The 17,141-nt window shown below is 37.6% G+C and overlaps 1 long non-coding RNA gene across 1 annotated transcript in view; it reads left to right on the forward strand.

The window, feature by feature from the left end:
- The window catches only part of LOC113888636, a 29,796-nt gene extending 13,668 nt beyond the window's left edge, over window positions 1–16,128 (forward strand). The window contains exons 3-5 of the long non-coding RNA XR_003510025.1: window positions 9,468–9,601; window positions 14,789–14,842; window positions 15,786–16,128. This is a non-coding gene — a long non-coding RNA (uncharacterized LOC113888636). The remainder of the gene's footprint in view (window positions 1–9,467; window positions 9,602–14,788; window positions 14,843–15,785) is intronic.
- The last annotated feature ends 1,013 nt before the right edge of the window (window positions 16,129–17,141 follow it).

Below are 17,141 nucleotides of genomic sequence, written 5' to 3' on the forward strand. Positions count from 1 at the left end.
ATTCGAGGAGGGGATGGCAACCCACTCCAGTGTTCTTGCCTGGAGAATACCACGGACAGAGGAGCCCGGCAGGCTCTTCATAGGTCACAAAGAGTTGAACAACAACTGAAGCGAGTTACACACACACCATATATTGAGCATACCTATCAGGACTCTGAAATTGCAGATGACAGAAACTTACTTCAAACTGACTTTAAACCAAGAAGAGAATGTATAACTAAAAATTTCAGCATGGATGGAATCCAGACAGGAGTGGATCCAGGAGCTCAAATGATGGCATTAGAATTCATGTTTCTTCCCATCCATTAGCTCTACTTTCCCCAGTGGCTTCATTCTTCAGCAACTCTCCATGGCATAGCAACTCTCCCCACATTGTGCCGCCCCTAACTTGCCGGATTTACAAATATCAGAGCTAGCAAGTCCACATTTTCCACTTTCCCCAAAGTTCTAACAAAATTATCAGAATTGAGGCTCATTGACTTATCTTGAGTTACAGAGGTTACAGTCCTCATGCAAACTACATGGATTAAAAACGGGAAAAGATGATTCTCCAAACAAAAATTGAGATGGATTCCCAATGGAGCAAGAAAAGCAGCACATGGCCACAAATATTGACTTCTCCATTGTACTTCCCAAACTTTACAACAAATTGACTCCACATAGGATCAAAAATCATCTATTTTTCCTTCTGTATTCCAACCCTTTCTTCGTACTTTCTTTTTTCTTTAGCCTCCTTTTGGATTAATCTTGTATTTTTCTTTTTTCTTTTAGTGTGATGAGAACACTTAACATGAGATCTACCCTGTTAACAGATTTTTGAAGTGTACAATACAGTATTGTTATCTATAAGCACAATGTTGTGCAGACAATCTCTAAAACTTATTCATTTTGTATAACTGAATTTTTTTATGTTTGATTATTTTATGTATTTCATGTAAGTGGAATCATGCAGTATTTGTTCTTCTGTGACTGGCTTATTTCACTTGGCATAATGTCCTCTAGTTTCAACCATGTTGTTGCATGGATGCATGCATGGGATATCTTTCTTTTTTAAGGCTGAATAATATTCTACTGTATGTATATACCATATTTTTTAATACATTCATGCATTTATCCACATTTTGGTTATTTCCATATTTTGACTTTTGTGAATAGTGCTGCAGTAAACATGGGAATACTAATATTCTTTGAGATCCTGATTTCACTTCTTTGGATAAATACCTAGAAGTTGGATTGCTGGATAATGTGTGGTAGTTGTAGTTTTAATTTTTTGAGGAATCACTATACTCTTTTCCATAAAGAGCTGCACCACTTTGCATTCTCACCAACAGTGCACAAGGGTTCCAATTTCCCCCCAACCTTGCCAATACTTGTTGTCATTTGTTTTTTTGGTAATAAGCATCCTAACAGGTATGAGGTGATATCTCATTGTGGTTTTGATTTGTAGTTTCCCTGGTGATTAATGACATTGAGCAATCTTACACATTTTATTATCAAAATTTCCTTCACTATTAGCTTTTTAATTTTATAATTTTGTTATTCTTTTAGTAATTACTTTAGAGATTGCAATGTGCTTTTTTGACGTACTGTAAATTACCATGAATTGATACTTTTACTGCTCTTCAAACTTTAAGTCTATTGTGAATTAGTATTTTGTCACCTCTTAAACAATGTAAAAATGTTTTAATAACATAATTCCATTTACCTCCCTGTTAGGACTTCTTTGCTATTAGACTTTTTGTCTCTGTCCATGTCTTTTGTACTTTTTCTGCGCTTTCTTTATTAATGTGCTTTTCTCTGCACTTCAGTCTGAATTTTCAACTGTTACCTTCTAGTTGATTAACACTCTGTTCTGCTATTTATCTTTTTCTTTCTGTGTGTTTTTACAGATTGAAGTAGAGTTAATTTACAGTACTGTGTTATTTTCAGGTGTACGGTAAAGTGATTCAGTTTTATATATTTTTCAGATCATTTTCCAGTAAAAGTTATTTCAAGATATTAAATATAGGTCCCTATTGCTATAGAGTAAATCCTTGTTACTTACCTGTTTTATTCGTAGTAGTTTGCATCTGTTCAGATCAGATCAGTTGCTCAGTCGTGTCCGACTCTTTGCGACCCCATGAATCGAAGCACGCCAGGCCTCCCTGTCCATCACCAACTCCCGGAGTTCACTCAGACTCACGTCCATCGAGTCAGTGATGCCATCCAGTCATCTCATCCTCTGTCGTCCCCTTCTCCTCCTGCCCCCAATCCCTCCCAGCATCATGGTCTTTTCCAATGAATCAACTCTTCGCATGAGGTGGCCAAAGTACTGGAGTTTCAGCTTTAGCATCATTCCCTCCAAAGAAATCCCAGGGCTGATCTCCTTCAGAATGGACTGATTGGATCTCCTTGCAGTCCAAGGGACTCCCAAGAGTCTTCTCCAACACCACAGTTCAAAAGCATCAATTCTTCGGCGCTCAGCCTTCTTCACAGTCCAACTCTCACATCCATACATGACCACAGGAAAAACCATAGCCTTGACTCAACGGACCTTTGTTGGCAAAGTAATGTCTCTGCTTTTGAATATGCTATCCAGGTTGGTCATAACTTTCCTTCCAAGGAGTAAGCGTCTTTTCATTTCATGGCTGCAGTCACCATCTGCAGTGATTTTGGAGCCCAGAAAAATAAAGTCTGACACTGTTTCCACTGTTTCCCCATCTATTTCCCATGAAGTGATGGGACCAGATGCCATGATCTTCGTTTTCTGAATGTTGAGCTTTAAGCCAACTTTTTCACTCTCCACTTTCACTTTCATCAAGAGGCTTTTGAGTTCCTCTTCACTTTTTGCCGTAAGGGTGGTGTCATCTGCGTATCTGAGGTTATTGATATTTCTCCCGGCAATCTTGATTCCAGCTTGTGCTTCTTCCAGTCCAGCATTTCTCATGATGTACTCTGCATATAAGTTAAATAAACAGGGTGACAATATACAGCCTTGACGAACTCCTTTTCCTATTTGGAACCAGTCTGTTGTTCCATGTCCAATTCTAACTGTTGCTTACTGACCTGCATAAAATTTCTCAAGAGGCAGATCAGGTGTTCTGGTATTCCCATCTCTTTCAGAATTTTCCACAGTTTATTGTGATCCACACAGTCAAAGGCTTTGGCATAGTCAGTAAAGCAGAAATAGATGTTTTTCTGGAACTCTCTTGCTTTTTCCATGATCCAGCGGATGTTGGCAATTTGATCTCTGATTCCTCTGCCTTTTCTAAAACCAGCTTGAACATCAGGAAGTTCACAGTTCACATATTGCTGAAGCCTGGCTTGGAGAATTTTGAGCATTACTTTACTAGCATGTGAGATGAGTGCAATTGTGCAGTAGTTTGAGCATTCTTTGGCATTGCCTTTCTTTGGGATTGGAATGAAAACTGACCTTTTCCAGTCCTGTGGCCACTGCTGAGTTTTCCAAATTTGCTGGCATATTGAGTGCAGCACTTTCACAGCATCATCTTTCAGGATTTGGAATAGCTCAACTGGAATTCCATCACCTCCACTAGCTTTGTTCGTAGTGATGCTTTCTAAGGCCCAATTGACTTCACATTCCAGGATGTCTGGCTCTAGGTCAGTGATCACACCATCGTGATTATCTGGGTCGTGAAGATCATTTTTGTACAGTTCTTCTGTGTATTTTGGCCACCTCCTAGTATCTTCTGCTTCTGTTAGGTCCATACCATTTCTGTCCTTTATCGAGCTCATCTTTGTGTGAAATGTTCCTTTGGTATCTCTGATTTTCTTGAAGAGATCCCTAGTCTTTCTCATTCTGTTGTTTTCCTCTATTTCTTTGCATTGATCGCTGAAGAAGGCTTTCTTATGTCTTCTTGCTATTCTTTGGAACTCTGCATTCAGATGTTTATATCTTTCCTTTTCTCCTTTGCTTTTCGCTTCTCTTCTTTTCACAGCTATTTGTAAGGCCTCCCCATACTAATTTATCCCTTCTCTCCTGCTTTTTCTCTTTGATAATATGTTTGTTTTATATGTCTGTGAGTCTATTTCTGTTTGTATATAGATTCATTTGTATTTTTTGGATTCCACATATAAGTGCTATCATATAATATTTGTTTTTGTCTTATGTCTTCATTTAGTATGATATTCTGTAGGTCCATCCATGTTTCTGCAGATGGCAAAATTTTGCTCTTTTTATGCCTAAATAATAGTCCAGTGTGTGTATGTGTATCGTGTATGCCACATCTTTAAATTTTTTTGAGTATCGTTGATTTATAATGTTGTCTTAGTTTCTGCTGTAGTGTAGTTATATACACTTATATCCACTCTTTTTTAGAATCTGTTTTCGTATAGGTCGTTACAAATGTTGTTTTCATTTCTTGACTATTGTGCATAGTGCTCCTGTGCTGTTCTGCTATTTCTAATCTGCTTTTAAAACTTATCTTTTGGAATCTTAGTGTATTCTTCAGTTCTAGAATTTTTTATTTTTTAAAAAATGGAGTCAATGTTTCTGATGCAATTCTTCATGTTTTTTCTTTCTCCTGTTTAATGTATTACTCCTAATCTTTGTTTCATAGTTCCACTATGTGAACACTATAGGTCTCTTTTTATCATTATCTGTTTTTTTGTTTGTTTGTTTTTAGTTATTTGGGTCTACTGCTTTTGTAAGCCTCATGGTGCTGGATATTATGGATAAAAATTGTAGAGGCTATGGAAGATGTTTTCTGTTTCCAAAGAGAGTTAAGTTTTTAGCATGCAGATAGAATACTATTTAATCACTTTGATTCTGTTAGGGTCTATTTAGCGTTAGACTTTTTAGGCTTGTCTTTTTCACTTTTGTCCTTACTTCTGGGGTCTTACCTGAAAGTATAGGATATTTACCAAAGCCTTTCTGTTTTGACAAGACTTGAACTCCAGCCTTTTTCTTCTCAACATCATGTAGCTGCTCTGCTCATGTAGCTGTTCGTTGCTCAGCTCATTAGCCTTTTAGCTACTGTTCTTTCCTGAATTTCTTGGAGCTTCATTCCACACATGCCATTTAGAAGTCAACTGATGACTTGGGGAAATTGCATTCAGATTTTATGGCTTGCTTGTCTGTAGTACTCTACTTCCAAGATTGAGTCTCTCAAGTTCCTACTCTTTTGGCACCCTCAAACTCCAACCTCTGTTTCCACAGTCTAGTTAAAAAGAGCAAAAAAAAAAAACCAAACAAACAAACCCACTTTCTGTTTATATTCTACTTCTCTGTGCTGCTGCTGCTGCTGCTAAGTCGCTTCTGTCGTGTCTGACTCTGTGTGACCCCAGAGACCAGCCCACCAGGCTCCCCCATCCCTGGGATTCTCCAAGCAAGAACACTGGAGTGGGTTGCCATGTCCTCCTCCAGTGCATGAAAGTGAAAGTGAAAGTGAAGTCGCTCAGTCATGTCTGACTCTTAGCGACCCCATGGACTGCAGCCTACCAGGCTCCTCCGTCCATGGGATTCTCCAGGCAAGAGTACTGGAGTGGGGTGCCATTGCCTTCTCCGTACTTCTCTGTACCATGATTCAAAAATTGCCATAAGGGAAAAAGTAAAGGTGAATGTAGAGCTTACCTAGCTATGCTTCTCTTCTTCCAGATATCAAGTCCCTTAAGTCCAGTGTGTATTGCTATTTTTTAATTCTGGCTATTTCTAAAAATCTCTGTTGTCTAACTTTTACAGTTAATAGAGTAGAAGAGGATAGTCTAAAACAAATTGTTCATGATCAAAACCAATTTGACTTAAAATTCTCTAATATCTTTTTAATTGAAATATAGTTGATTTATAGTATTAATTTATTTTGAGTTGAATAATATAATGGTTTAAAATATTTATAGATTATACTTCATTTATAGTTACTATATAGTACTGGATATATTCTTCGTGCTGCACAATATATTCATGTATCTTATCTCTTGCCCCTCTCCCCTTATCTCACTCCACTGGTAACCACTGGTCTGTTCTTTATATATATGAGTCTGCTTCTTCTTTGTTGTATTCACTACTTTATTTTTTAAATTCCACATATAAGTATTAATGTACACTGTTTGGCTTTCTCTGACTTATTTCACTAAGCATAATACCCTCCAAATCCATCCATGTTGTTGCAAATGGCAAATTTTCATTCTTTTTTATGACTGAGTAGTATTCCTTCGTGTGTGAGCTATATGTATACCATATCTTCTTTACCTATTCATCTGTTGATGGGCACTTAGATTACTTCCAAATCTTGGCAATTGTAAATAATGCTGCTATGAACACTGAGGTGCATGTATCTTTTAAATTAGTGTTTTCATTTTCTATGGATATATTGCCAGGAGTAGACTATTGGATCATATGGTAGTTCTAAGTTTTTTTAAGGAACCTTCATACTGTTTGCCACAGTGGCTGCCCCAATTTTTATTCCCACCAACAGAGTACCAAGGTTCCCTTTTTTCCCACATCCTTGCCAGCGTTTGTTATTTGTGGTCTTTTTGATGATAGTCATACTGATAGGTGTGAAGTCATACCTCACTGTAGTTTTGATGTGCATTTTTCTGATGACTAGTGATGTTGAGCATCTTTTCATGTGCCTGTTGGCCATCTGCATATCTTCTTTGGAAAATTGTCTATTCAGGTCTTCTGCCCATTTTTTAATCAGGTTTTTTTTAATATCAAATTGTTTGAACTGTTTATATATTTGAATGTTAACCCCTCTGTAACATTTTAATGTTCATGTTCTTTTTTAAAATTTTCTCTATTTTGTCAATTTTATTTATTGTTTAAATAGTTTTACAGAAAAATAGCTTCTTCACCTCAGTAGACTATTTATGTTTCCTACTCCTTTACCTTCTTAGTTTTTATAGTAGTTGTAATTAATACATGGATAATTATTTTTAGAGTATTCTGTTTTTTTGCGTTCTCTATTTCCTAATTTATTGTTAATGTTTCTATACAAGCTTTATGTTTATTATTTTTACTTCTGAATACATCTTTCATTTATTCTGCTTTATGTAATCATTCCTCTGTTTTATTACCACTAAGGTAATAAGAATTCAATTTTTTTTAAGTTATTTTCTTAGGATGAACTTCCAGGACATGATTACCGGGTCAGAGAACCTTCAAGTTGTTAGCAGGTCTATCTATCCTAGTATCTGTGTCATACTCAGGAATCATACTTTTAATTTCTTCAGTAGAATTCTGAATTATAATATCCACGTTTTTCATTTTGTATGATCCCTTAGCTCTAATGTAAACTTACATTCATGTCTCTATTCAGTGCTAATACCTCTTAGGAAAAAGTTGGACATGTATCACATCAAGGCTTTTCTTAACCTAGGTACTATTAAGCTTCTTTTTAAGTATATAACTTAATCCTCCTCCGAAAATTATATTTCTACAGAAAAAAAAAATTTTATTTTAAAAATTGGAAAGGAAATCCTATTCCTTTGCAAATTAAGTTTGATGACTTATTTAATAAATATTTTTGATATTTTGCTGTGTGCAGGCATTTTCCTTTGAAGAAGAACCCAAATTACTGTCACTTGAAAGAATCCACTTGGGTGGTGGAAAACACTTGGTTGTTATTTTAATGAATGCTAGGGAAGAAGGTCACAAGAGATCTCTTCATTGTGCACACAGGCTCTCTCTAATACTGTTTGATAAACTATCTTAGAAACTTATGTAAAGAGAAAAAGCAAGTAGGATAGACCCAACTAGAGTTTAATGAAGAGATTTTTGAGAAGTGCTTTTAAAAATATGAATAACACAAAATTCATCTAATATTGTGGCACATATAGAATGTAATTTAATTAACAACCTTTTATAGATGGAAATTAATTAATATTTATGAGTTATTAGCTTAACCTGGGAGTAAGGAGAGATGTCTTTTCCTTCAAAGGGTAGGGATATAAGGAGTGAGTGGCTCTGTGTGTGTGTGTGTGTATATGCATGTGCTTGTGTGTATGTGCTCATGTACATGTACCCATGGTGTTCACTCTGTGTGAATATTCCAAGATTCTACCCACATGGCTTGCAATCCTCAGGAAAACCTTTGACCTACTGTGTTTCATTTCCTCTCAAAATATTCAAATTAGCAACCTTTTCAGTGCTGTGTATCACCATGGGACTCTTGGGCTTCCCTTCACTGATTAGTTTTTCTGAGGCCAAGTTTCATTGTTTTGGATGTACATTTTGGATATAGATACCTTACACCTGACTCTTTTAAATAATCCATCCCTTTTGCCCATTAAACACAGCTGTATTTTTTCAGGCTATGCTCCACTACCTGACTATTAATATCTAATTGTAGCCATGGAGCATTCTCTTAGCTCTTCACACATGCAAGCCTGGCATTATTGGGATGTTTAGCACTATTCTGTGGGAGTGTTAGGTTGTCGTGAAGGAGGAAAGAGGTGTTTTTGTTTGGTTCTACCCTTTATTCATAGCCTGACACTTATTACATGCTCAATAAATGTACCCATAGGGAACCTTTCAGATCTCTCTCTTCCTGTAGAGTAGTCCCTTTCTTAACACCTAAGTTACTGAGAAACTCTAGCCTGTATGTCAAATGTTTAAATTTCAATTTATTTGTGCTTTACCCTTGCTCTTCTGATGTTCTTGTTCTACTCTACACTGTTCATCCTGGCACAGTAGTCTCTTAACCAGTGTCTCTTCCTGCTTTGCTGATTTCTTCAGTCTCCACCATGTATTGACAGTGTTATTCCACGCTCAGAAGTTTTTCAATGGAGGTTTGAGCTGAATTGAGCTCAAACTGGGGAAACTGGCCTCAAACTGTTTCCAACTGGGGGAAAAAATTCCACTTTGGACATCCAGAAGGGTCCCAAAGCAGTGTTACTTGGGCCCCATTGTGTTATAAGAGTTATTCATTAAATATTTCTTTGAGTTATTATGTCTGTCCCTTCTCCTTGAATCTGTATGTGTATCCAAAGAGTTGAATTTGGGATAGTTTTGAGTAATAATTGTTATGTGGTACCCAGGTTTCTTTGTTTTCTCCTTCATCTTGGACTTACCATGTTAAACTCAGATTTCACTCTTCCTTCACTCACTTCTGACATGAATCCTTCAGTATCATTTGTGCCGTCAGTTCCCCAAACATATAGATAGGAGACTTTATTAATATTATGAAGATTACAGAATTGCTTTAATCTTTTGCCATTATTGCTGTGCTCCAACACTGAGAACATTTTCTTTGTTGCTCTTCTTATGCCCTAGTCAGTTATCAGCAGCACTCAGAGGTTATTTCTCAAAGCAGAGTTATTAGGCAAAATGTGACACTATTCCATACATTACTTGAAATGGGAGTACCAGCTGTTCACTGGGTTTTAATTTGCAATTTGAAGGGTTCTAAATGTGCTGATTCTTCTCCTGGGTTTCCATCCTGAGGGCATAGTGCATAGTTCTTAGGACAGACTCATTTTCTGTAAGCCTAAAGACTAAAATCATAATAACTGCACTTTGTATTTTACAGTGTGTGGACCAGTTGACAAAGATCCAAACTGAACTGCAAGAGACAGTAAAAGATTTAGCTAAAGGCAAGAAGAAGTACTTTGAGACTGAACAGATGGCTCATGCAGTACGAGAGAAAGCTGACATCGAGTCAAAGTATGTGTTTTAGCATTTCTGAAAAAGTAATTATGCAAATAAATGTTATTTTTGCCAGTACTTTGTTTTCTGTTAGTACAGGGCATTTCATCAGACCTGTAAATGTTACATACTTTAGATCAAATTTTTCTCTTACATTGGTTGATTTTATTTACATTAATATTAGCAAAATGAGAATGTTTGATCAGTTTTCACATTAAATTGAATTTTGAAAAAGAAAGAAGACAAATGAACATTGTATTGGAAGCTTAGCAAGAGTCTGCTTAAGTTGCTTAGATGTCTGAATATCAGGGTTTTAGAGCCTCATTTTTCTCATGCCAGACTAAATCAATTGTAGTTGAAAAATCCCTGATGCTCAGTGTGCCACTGAAGGATGATGGACACATCAAGTGAACAAGAGCACTGACCTCAGTGTAGAAATCCTGCTCTAGAATTTTCTCTTATATGAAGTTCTAACATACACTTTTTAATGTATGCTTTAGCAACTGTGTGTGATTTTCACTTTCAGTATATGTGAATTACAAGTCCTTTATTTAAAAATAATTAGGAAAAGAACGAACTGGCAGTTTATAACACACAGAAATGTAAAGCTAGCAGTTAGAGATTTTTGCAATGACAGCTTGAGGAAAGATTAAAATTTCTTAAGAATAAGGACACCTGTGTTTTTGAATGGTATTCTGAAGATGTCTATAAGGAAGGGTAAGACTCCCATTCAGTCAGTTCACCGATGGAAAATGTAGGAGTTTGAACTCCTAGTCATGGAATCAGAAAGTCTGTACAATTGAACACTTGTGCAGACTAGGAAGGAGTCAGGGGTATCTTTCTAATATATTTTTCTGTCTGCAGGAAATTAAGCAATCTCATAGGCAAATGTTGTGAAAATTTAGGGGCTCCTGGAAAGTGTATTTTGTACCAAGGGATGGTAAATGAATATTCATAACGTGCTTAATGTTACTGGAAAACATATTTAACATTTCCCTTAGTTTATTTTCTTAATTATTTTATTTTTATAAGCATACAGATATTTCCTATACTTTCTTAAGAGTTGGTGAACCCATCTTCTCAGTAAGATCTGAAGTTTTTAGATTAGATTCTCTCCAATTAGGGATATCCTGTCATGGTGGTTTTTAAGAACTTGTTTTTTTAAATTCTCAGAGATTTGAAAACAGAGAATTGACAGATTTTGTAGAGCATATATAAATACCTACTTGAGCCAAGGTCCACGGGTGAAAATGAGGACAGTTATGGGGCTTTTCTTGAGAGGTATGGATTTGACACAGGGACTTTCCTGTAGCTCAAACGGTTAAGAATCTGCCTGGGATGCAGAAGATCAGGGTTCGATTCCCAGGTGGGGAAGTTCCTCTGGAGAAGGGAATGGCAATCCCCTCTAGTATTCTTGCCTGGAGAATTCCATGGACAGAGAAGCCTGACAGGCTACAGTCCGCGGGATCACAAAGAGTTGGACACGACTGAGCGACTAACACACACACACAAATGGATTTGGCACAGATGCTGATCACAAGAAACTGCCTCCTAATATGGTTCAGATTCAAAGAGGGTACAGCAGATCAGACATTTAGTTCCACGTGTAACTTTTCATGAAAATTAATTCTACAACAGGGAAAGAAATATCTCTTTATTCACTTGCTAAATAAGTTTTTTTTTTTGAATGATTAGTCTATACTGGGTACCATGGATCCAGAAATCAGTAAGATAAGCTTTGCCCTCAAAATGTCTAAAGCCTAGAATTAAAAACAAATGTGTATTAAAGTAAATTTATGGTTTGTTTATTCACAGTAAACTCAAAGAAAGTAAATGCCGAATGTCACCTAGTAATTATTTTAGTAGTTATGTGAAAACACTGTTATATAAGTCTAGAAGATAGATTAATTTTGCCTAATGAGAAAGGAAACCTTTATAGAAGAAGTGGTATTTGGGCACAGTTCTGAAGAATGGTTTTTCTAAGTAGAGATGAGAAGAAAGACCAGGAAGGGGAAGTGAAAACTGGGGTATATACAGTTTTGACAGATGATTTGACAGGTAATGGGATGTGTACATTCAGATGTGTACATTAGGAGAGAGCATAGAAGGAAGTATACAGTTTGATGGATGAGTTCCGCTTTAAATATATAGGTTCTGAAAAACCTGTGGGACCGTGGAGTTAATGTATTTGGTAGAAGGTTATATATCTGACTCTCACAGGAGAATTTGGGCCTGAAGATCTTGCTTTGGGGGTTAGTTGCATATCAGATGATAGTTAAAATGATGGCATCATATATAAAATGAGATGAGAAGTTGAGTTTGGAAACCTAAGGAACATTAACATTTGGAAAGTGGGTGAGGAAGGGGGAGTATGCAGTATAGTTCATTGTTTGCATCAATATATATTTTATTTGTTCTAGATGATAATCTTTGAAGTTAGAAACTTTATTATTTTACTTGTTACTAGTATTTTCTTTATTGCCACCCAAGGATTGTGTGAGGATTGGCAAATGAAGCAGAAACCATAAACTTAAATCCTTATATTAGAAAATCCAGATGCAACTCAGACTATTTAGATAATGGCTACAAAAAAAGTAGAAATGAGTATACCCCAAACACAGTCTTTCTTAACCCTGAACAGGCACTCCAATTTTAAAGTCTGTAGCCTTTGCTTTTCTAGATCAAAATGAATAGGAATCTGACTAATAAAACCCCCATCAAGTATGAATATAATAACAAAGTAGAAAAATAACAGGAGTATTTTAGATCCAACTATTTTTTTTAAACAGTGGAGCAGTTGGGATGCATATTTGTGCATCTAATAAGAGAGTGTTTTTCTCTTTTTAGAAAGTTGAGAGACAGCTTTTGCTATCCTCTTCACATTGGCTCATCAGAGACTGTCTTGCTCTGTCTTCCAGTACCAAATAGCCTGCAACTTTACTTGATATTATGGCATAGTGTCCAGCACATGCATTGACTTTTCCCATGGCAATCACCATGACACGGTAGTCAAGACAAACATTGCAGCTTCAAAAATCACTGGTCGTGGGAATGTTGGTTGTTCTTTAGCATTTGTCTGTTGACTTTCTCCTTACTTTTACCTCTAGTTGTTTGGGTAAAGCGAAATGGCAACCTACTCCAGTATACTTGCCTGGAGAATCCCATGGATGGATGAGCCTGGTGGTCGCAAAGAGTCGGACACAACTGAGCGACTTCACTTCACTTCACCATATTTTTATTACTGATTTTAATTGTGGTTCCCCTCACAAGCTGAGAGGGATTGAGAGAAATAAGTACCCCAGAAAAGAGAAGGTTAAACAGAGTAAAATCATACAGGGTAGAAAGTTGCAGGGCTTTATCACTATGTTCTGAGTACTATGTTAAGAGTGGAGGGAGCACTCCAACAAGAACTGTTAGTGGGAGACATGATGGAATTAAGGCCTTTGTAGGGCCTGTCAATATCATTCCGTGTTGGGGGCCAGAGTGAGGTACTCCGCCCATGGCAAAGGTCATGAGGAAGGAGGCTCGACATACGCAAAGGCGGGATCGAGCCTCAGGAGTCCCCCTGGAAATCCTCGAGCATCTACCCCCATAACCAGAGCCTGCCTACTTTACTACTTTGTGCTCACCTACACCTCTGACTTTACGGGGGGCTGTCCCCCACCACCTCTTTTGGAGAAGGAGTTAACTTAGAGCTCCAGTTTATAATAATTCCTGGGCGTGATAAGAGTGTTTTAACCTACAAACTCCTCTGAAGGTTCTCTGGCCTGCCTGACAGGCTTGTCCGGCCACATGTGATCGCTCACAGCCTCCCAACCGTGAGAGGCACAAGATGCTTTAAACCTTCTAAAAACAGGTTCCTTAGAAAAGTTAGAAAACTATTAGTATAAGTATAATGGGCTAATTAGAAATTGTGTTGGTGAAGGGTTTTTCATTTGTTGAGCCAATGTTTGTTGCTAAGTCTCCATATCCCCTGCCCTTACACACATTAATGAATATATAGAATTAACCTTTGATATTAATCACGTTAGACCTTAGGCTAAGTAAATTCTTTCCTTAACTAAAACCCACTACACCCTCACCCTGTAGGAATGTAACTTTATTTGGGTGGCGTCTGTTTTGAGAATAATCAGCCCTGGAGAAATAAGTGTCCTGATTGACTGACCACTGTCACAAGGAGAGGGTCGTAAATTGTCAGCAGGCCCCCCTGGCCAGAAGATGATGTAACACCCCTAAGACCTCTGTATACATTTGTATGAAGCACCTGACTTTGATAAAAGTCAGGACTGCTGACCCCGCGTGACTTTTGCATAACATCTCAGTGTATAAAGTAGACCATGGAAAATAAAGAATTGGGATCAGTTTCTCGAAATACTGGTCTCCCCATGTCGCTCTCTCTCTCACTCTGGCTGAGTCTCCATCTGGAGCGCGGAACCCACCATGCTTACTAATTATGCCTGGGCTTCTAAGATCCGACCGGGGAGGCCTCAATGTCTCCTCTCCTTCGGGAGAACGGAAGGACGCCTGCGGCCTACGTAAGTGGTGCAAGCTTCTTGTCTTGAAGTTTTATTGGTCCCCCGCGTAAACCAAGCTACTCAGCCTCTTTTCTCCACTGAATTTTCCTACTGAGCTATCCTCATCCTATTACTCTTTATATCTTTGATAAAATATTTAAATAAATAGGTCGCCGACGCCGTCCCCGCTTCGAATACCCTGGATCAGCCGGGGCAGGACCCCGGCAATTCCGTAGGTTGCCTTCCTGGCATTGTTACAGCCTATTGCAGCCTATTGTTACAGGCCGGGGAAGCCTGCTAATCTTTGCCTCCATAGGTTGGTTGTCCATGGGCTTCTTTAAGCTTCCTTGCAGGTACTAAAGTATGTGCAACTATATGGTACTGGGAATAACCTATAGTTTGATGGCTTCTGTTTATTAGGCAATACCAACATACTAAATTTGTCAAATTGTATTTTTCTCATTCAGGATATTTTTATTTTATTAATCCCACTATTTTCTTTTTCACCATAATATTAAATTCTTCCTATAGTAAAATAAAGGAAAATAATAATTGCGTTTGGTTTTCTATTTATCTAGTTCTCTTTTAGAATGGTGTTATGGGAAAATGTCACTTTTTAAAAATTTATTAATTATAATAATCATTATGTAATTTGATAGTTATTAAATATACTTTTCTATTTTCATTATAGATCTAAACTTAGTCTTTTCAATCAAGAATCAGTTTACAGAAGGCAAGCGTAAAGGTGAGTTTTTGAAAACTTTATTTCACAAGAAACCTTAGCTTAAAAAAAAAAGAACTGGGCCTTTTGAAGGTGCAGTTAAATTATTTCCATCTAGTTTCCATATAGAGAAGCATTTTAAAGTCATTAGGGAAGAACTTTTTTCCCAGTTCATGGAGTTTTTCAACGAGGTGTCAGCCCTTTGGATACTCCCTGCTTCTCAAGATTGCTTTAGAGGTAAATTTCTGTGCCTAACCTGCTTAGGACTGTTGCCTTTAGCACTTAGTCCAAGAGACTTTAACTGGTCTTTGGGCTTTAGAAAGCTTTACAAAATCCATTGCACTTAGGTTTATACCTCTAAGCACAATATTCTAGGCCAGATGCAGGTAAATTTTTCCTGTGGTATCCTCAAGCTGTAGAATACCTGATAAATAAACTTAGTGACCTGCCTTTGTCTGCTAAGCTCCCCTCTAGCATGCATTTCTTTTGCCACATTAGAGGGTGTTGATTTTTTTTTAAATGATTTTCTAACTCCAGCAGATTTACTGATGTCTTTGAAGATAAGAGACTTACTTAATTTGAGAATCATTATTGTCCCATCAGAATAAAATGAGCATACAATTTTGAAGTTCTCTCAAGAGCTTTGAAAATACATAAAGTATAAATAATAAATATTTGAAAACCCTCTTATTATGTGAGGCCTGGCGTGCTGCAGCTCATGGGGCCGCAAAGAGTCGGACACAACTGAGTGACTGAACTGAACTGAACTTACTGTGTGACAAAGTACTAGTCACTGTTTATTGAGTTCTTCAGTAGTGCTGAAGAATTCTTACATGCATATAAATGTGTCTTCACCTGGTCATCTTTACTCTTATTGGGGAACCGATTAAGAGTGGTAGTGCCCTTGTATGTTTTTCAGTGCTGTGTCGGTTTGCACTAACTATTTTTTCCTCTTACTATGTTTTAGTTAAAAGCCCGGCGATCTGAGTGTAATTCCAAAGCTACCCACGCAAGGAATGATTATCTTCTTACATTAGCGGCAGCAAATGCACACCAGGATCGCTACTATCAAACAGATTTAGTTAATATCATGAAGGTAATACAGCCTTAATATCTGCAGTAATTTTGTTTGAGTTGACTGTTGGGTGTATGGGATTGAGTCTATAGAATAGCAGGCAATACCTTGCTTTTTGCTGGAATATGGAATATACTTTGTATTGTCTATGTAACCTCTGTTTCATATAATTCTGAATTAATTTTAGTATAAGAAAATGTTTAAGAAAAATCATAGTAAAAGGTTGTATTATTCCCTAGCAGCAGCATTTATTTACTGTATAGTGTTTATTAATATATGATTATTTTTTAAAAGCTTCAGTTCAGTTCAGTTCAGTCACTCAGTCACGTCTGACTTTTTGCGACCCCGTGAACTGTAGCACACCAGGCCTCCCTGTCCATTACCAACTCCCGGAGTTCACCCAAACCCATGTCCATCAAGTCGGTGATGCCATCCAACCATCTCATCCTCTGTTGTCCCCTTCTCCTCCTGCCCTCAATCTTTCCCAGCATCAGGGTCTTTTCCAGTGAGTCAGCTCTTTGCATCAGGTGGCCAAAGTATTGGAGTTTCAGCTTCAACATCAGTCCTTCCAGTGAACACCCAGGACTGATTTCCTTTAGGATGGACTGGTTGGATCTCCTTGCAGTCCAAGGGACTCTCAAGAGTCTTCTCCAACACCACAGTTCAAAAGCATCAATTCTTCGGCACTCAGCCTTCTTTATAGTCCAACTCTCACATCCATACATGACCACAGGAAAAACGATAGCCTTGACTAGTTGGACCTTTGTTGGCAAAGTAATGTCTCTGCTTTTTAATATGCTGTCTAGATTGGTCATAACTTTCCTTCCAAGGAGTAAACGTCTTTTAATTTCATTGCTGCAGTCACCATCTGCAGTGATTTTGGAGCCCAGAAAAATAAAGTCAGCCACTGTTTCCACTGTTTCCCCATCTATCTGCCATGAAGTGATGGGACTGGGTGCCATGATCTTCGTTTTCTGAATGTTGAGCTTTAAGCCAACTTTTTCACTCTCCTCTTTCACTTTCATCAGGAGGCTTTTTAGTTCCTCTTCACTTTCTGCCATAAGGGTGGTGTCATCTGCATTTCTGAGGTTATTGATACTTCTCCCGGCAATCTTGATTCCAGCTTGTGCTTCATCCAGCCCAACGTTTCTCATGATGTACTCTGCATATAAGTTAAATAAGCAGGGTGACAATATACAGCCTTGACGAACTCCTTTTCCTATTTGGAACCAGTCTGTTGTTCCATGT

This window comes from Bos indicus x Bos taurus, unplaced genomic scaffold (assembly GCF_003369695.1).
Source record: "Bos indicus x Bos taurus breed Angus x Brahman F1 hybrid unplaced genomic scaffold, Bos_hybrid_MaternalHap_v2.0 tig00000372_arrow_arrow_obj, whole genome shotgun sequence".
In the NCBI taxonomy this organism is placed as follows: Eukaryota; Metazoa; Chordata; class Mammalia; order Artiodactyla; family Bovidae; genus Bos; species Bos indicus x Bos taurus.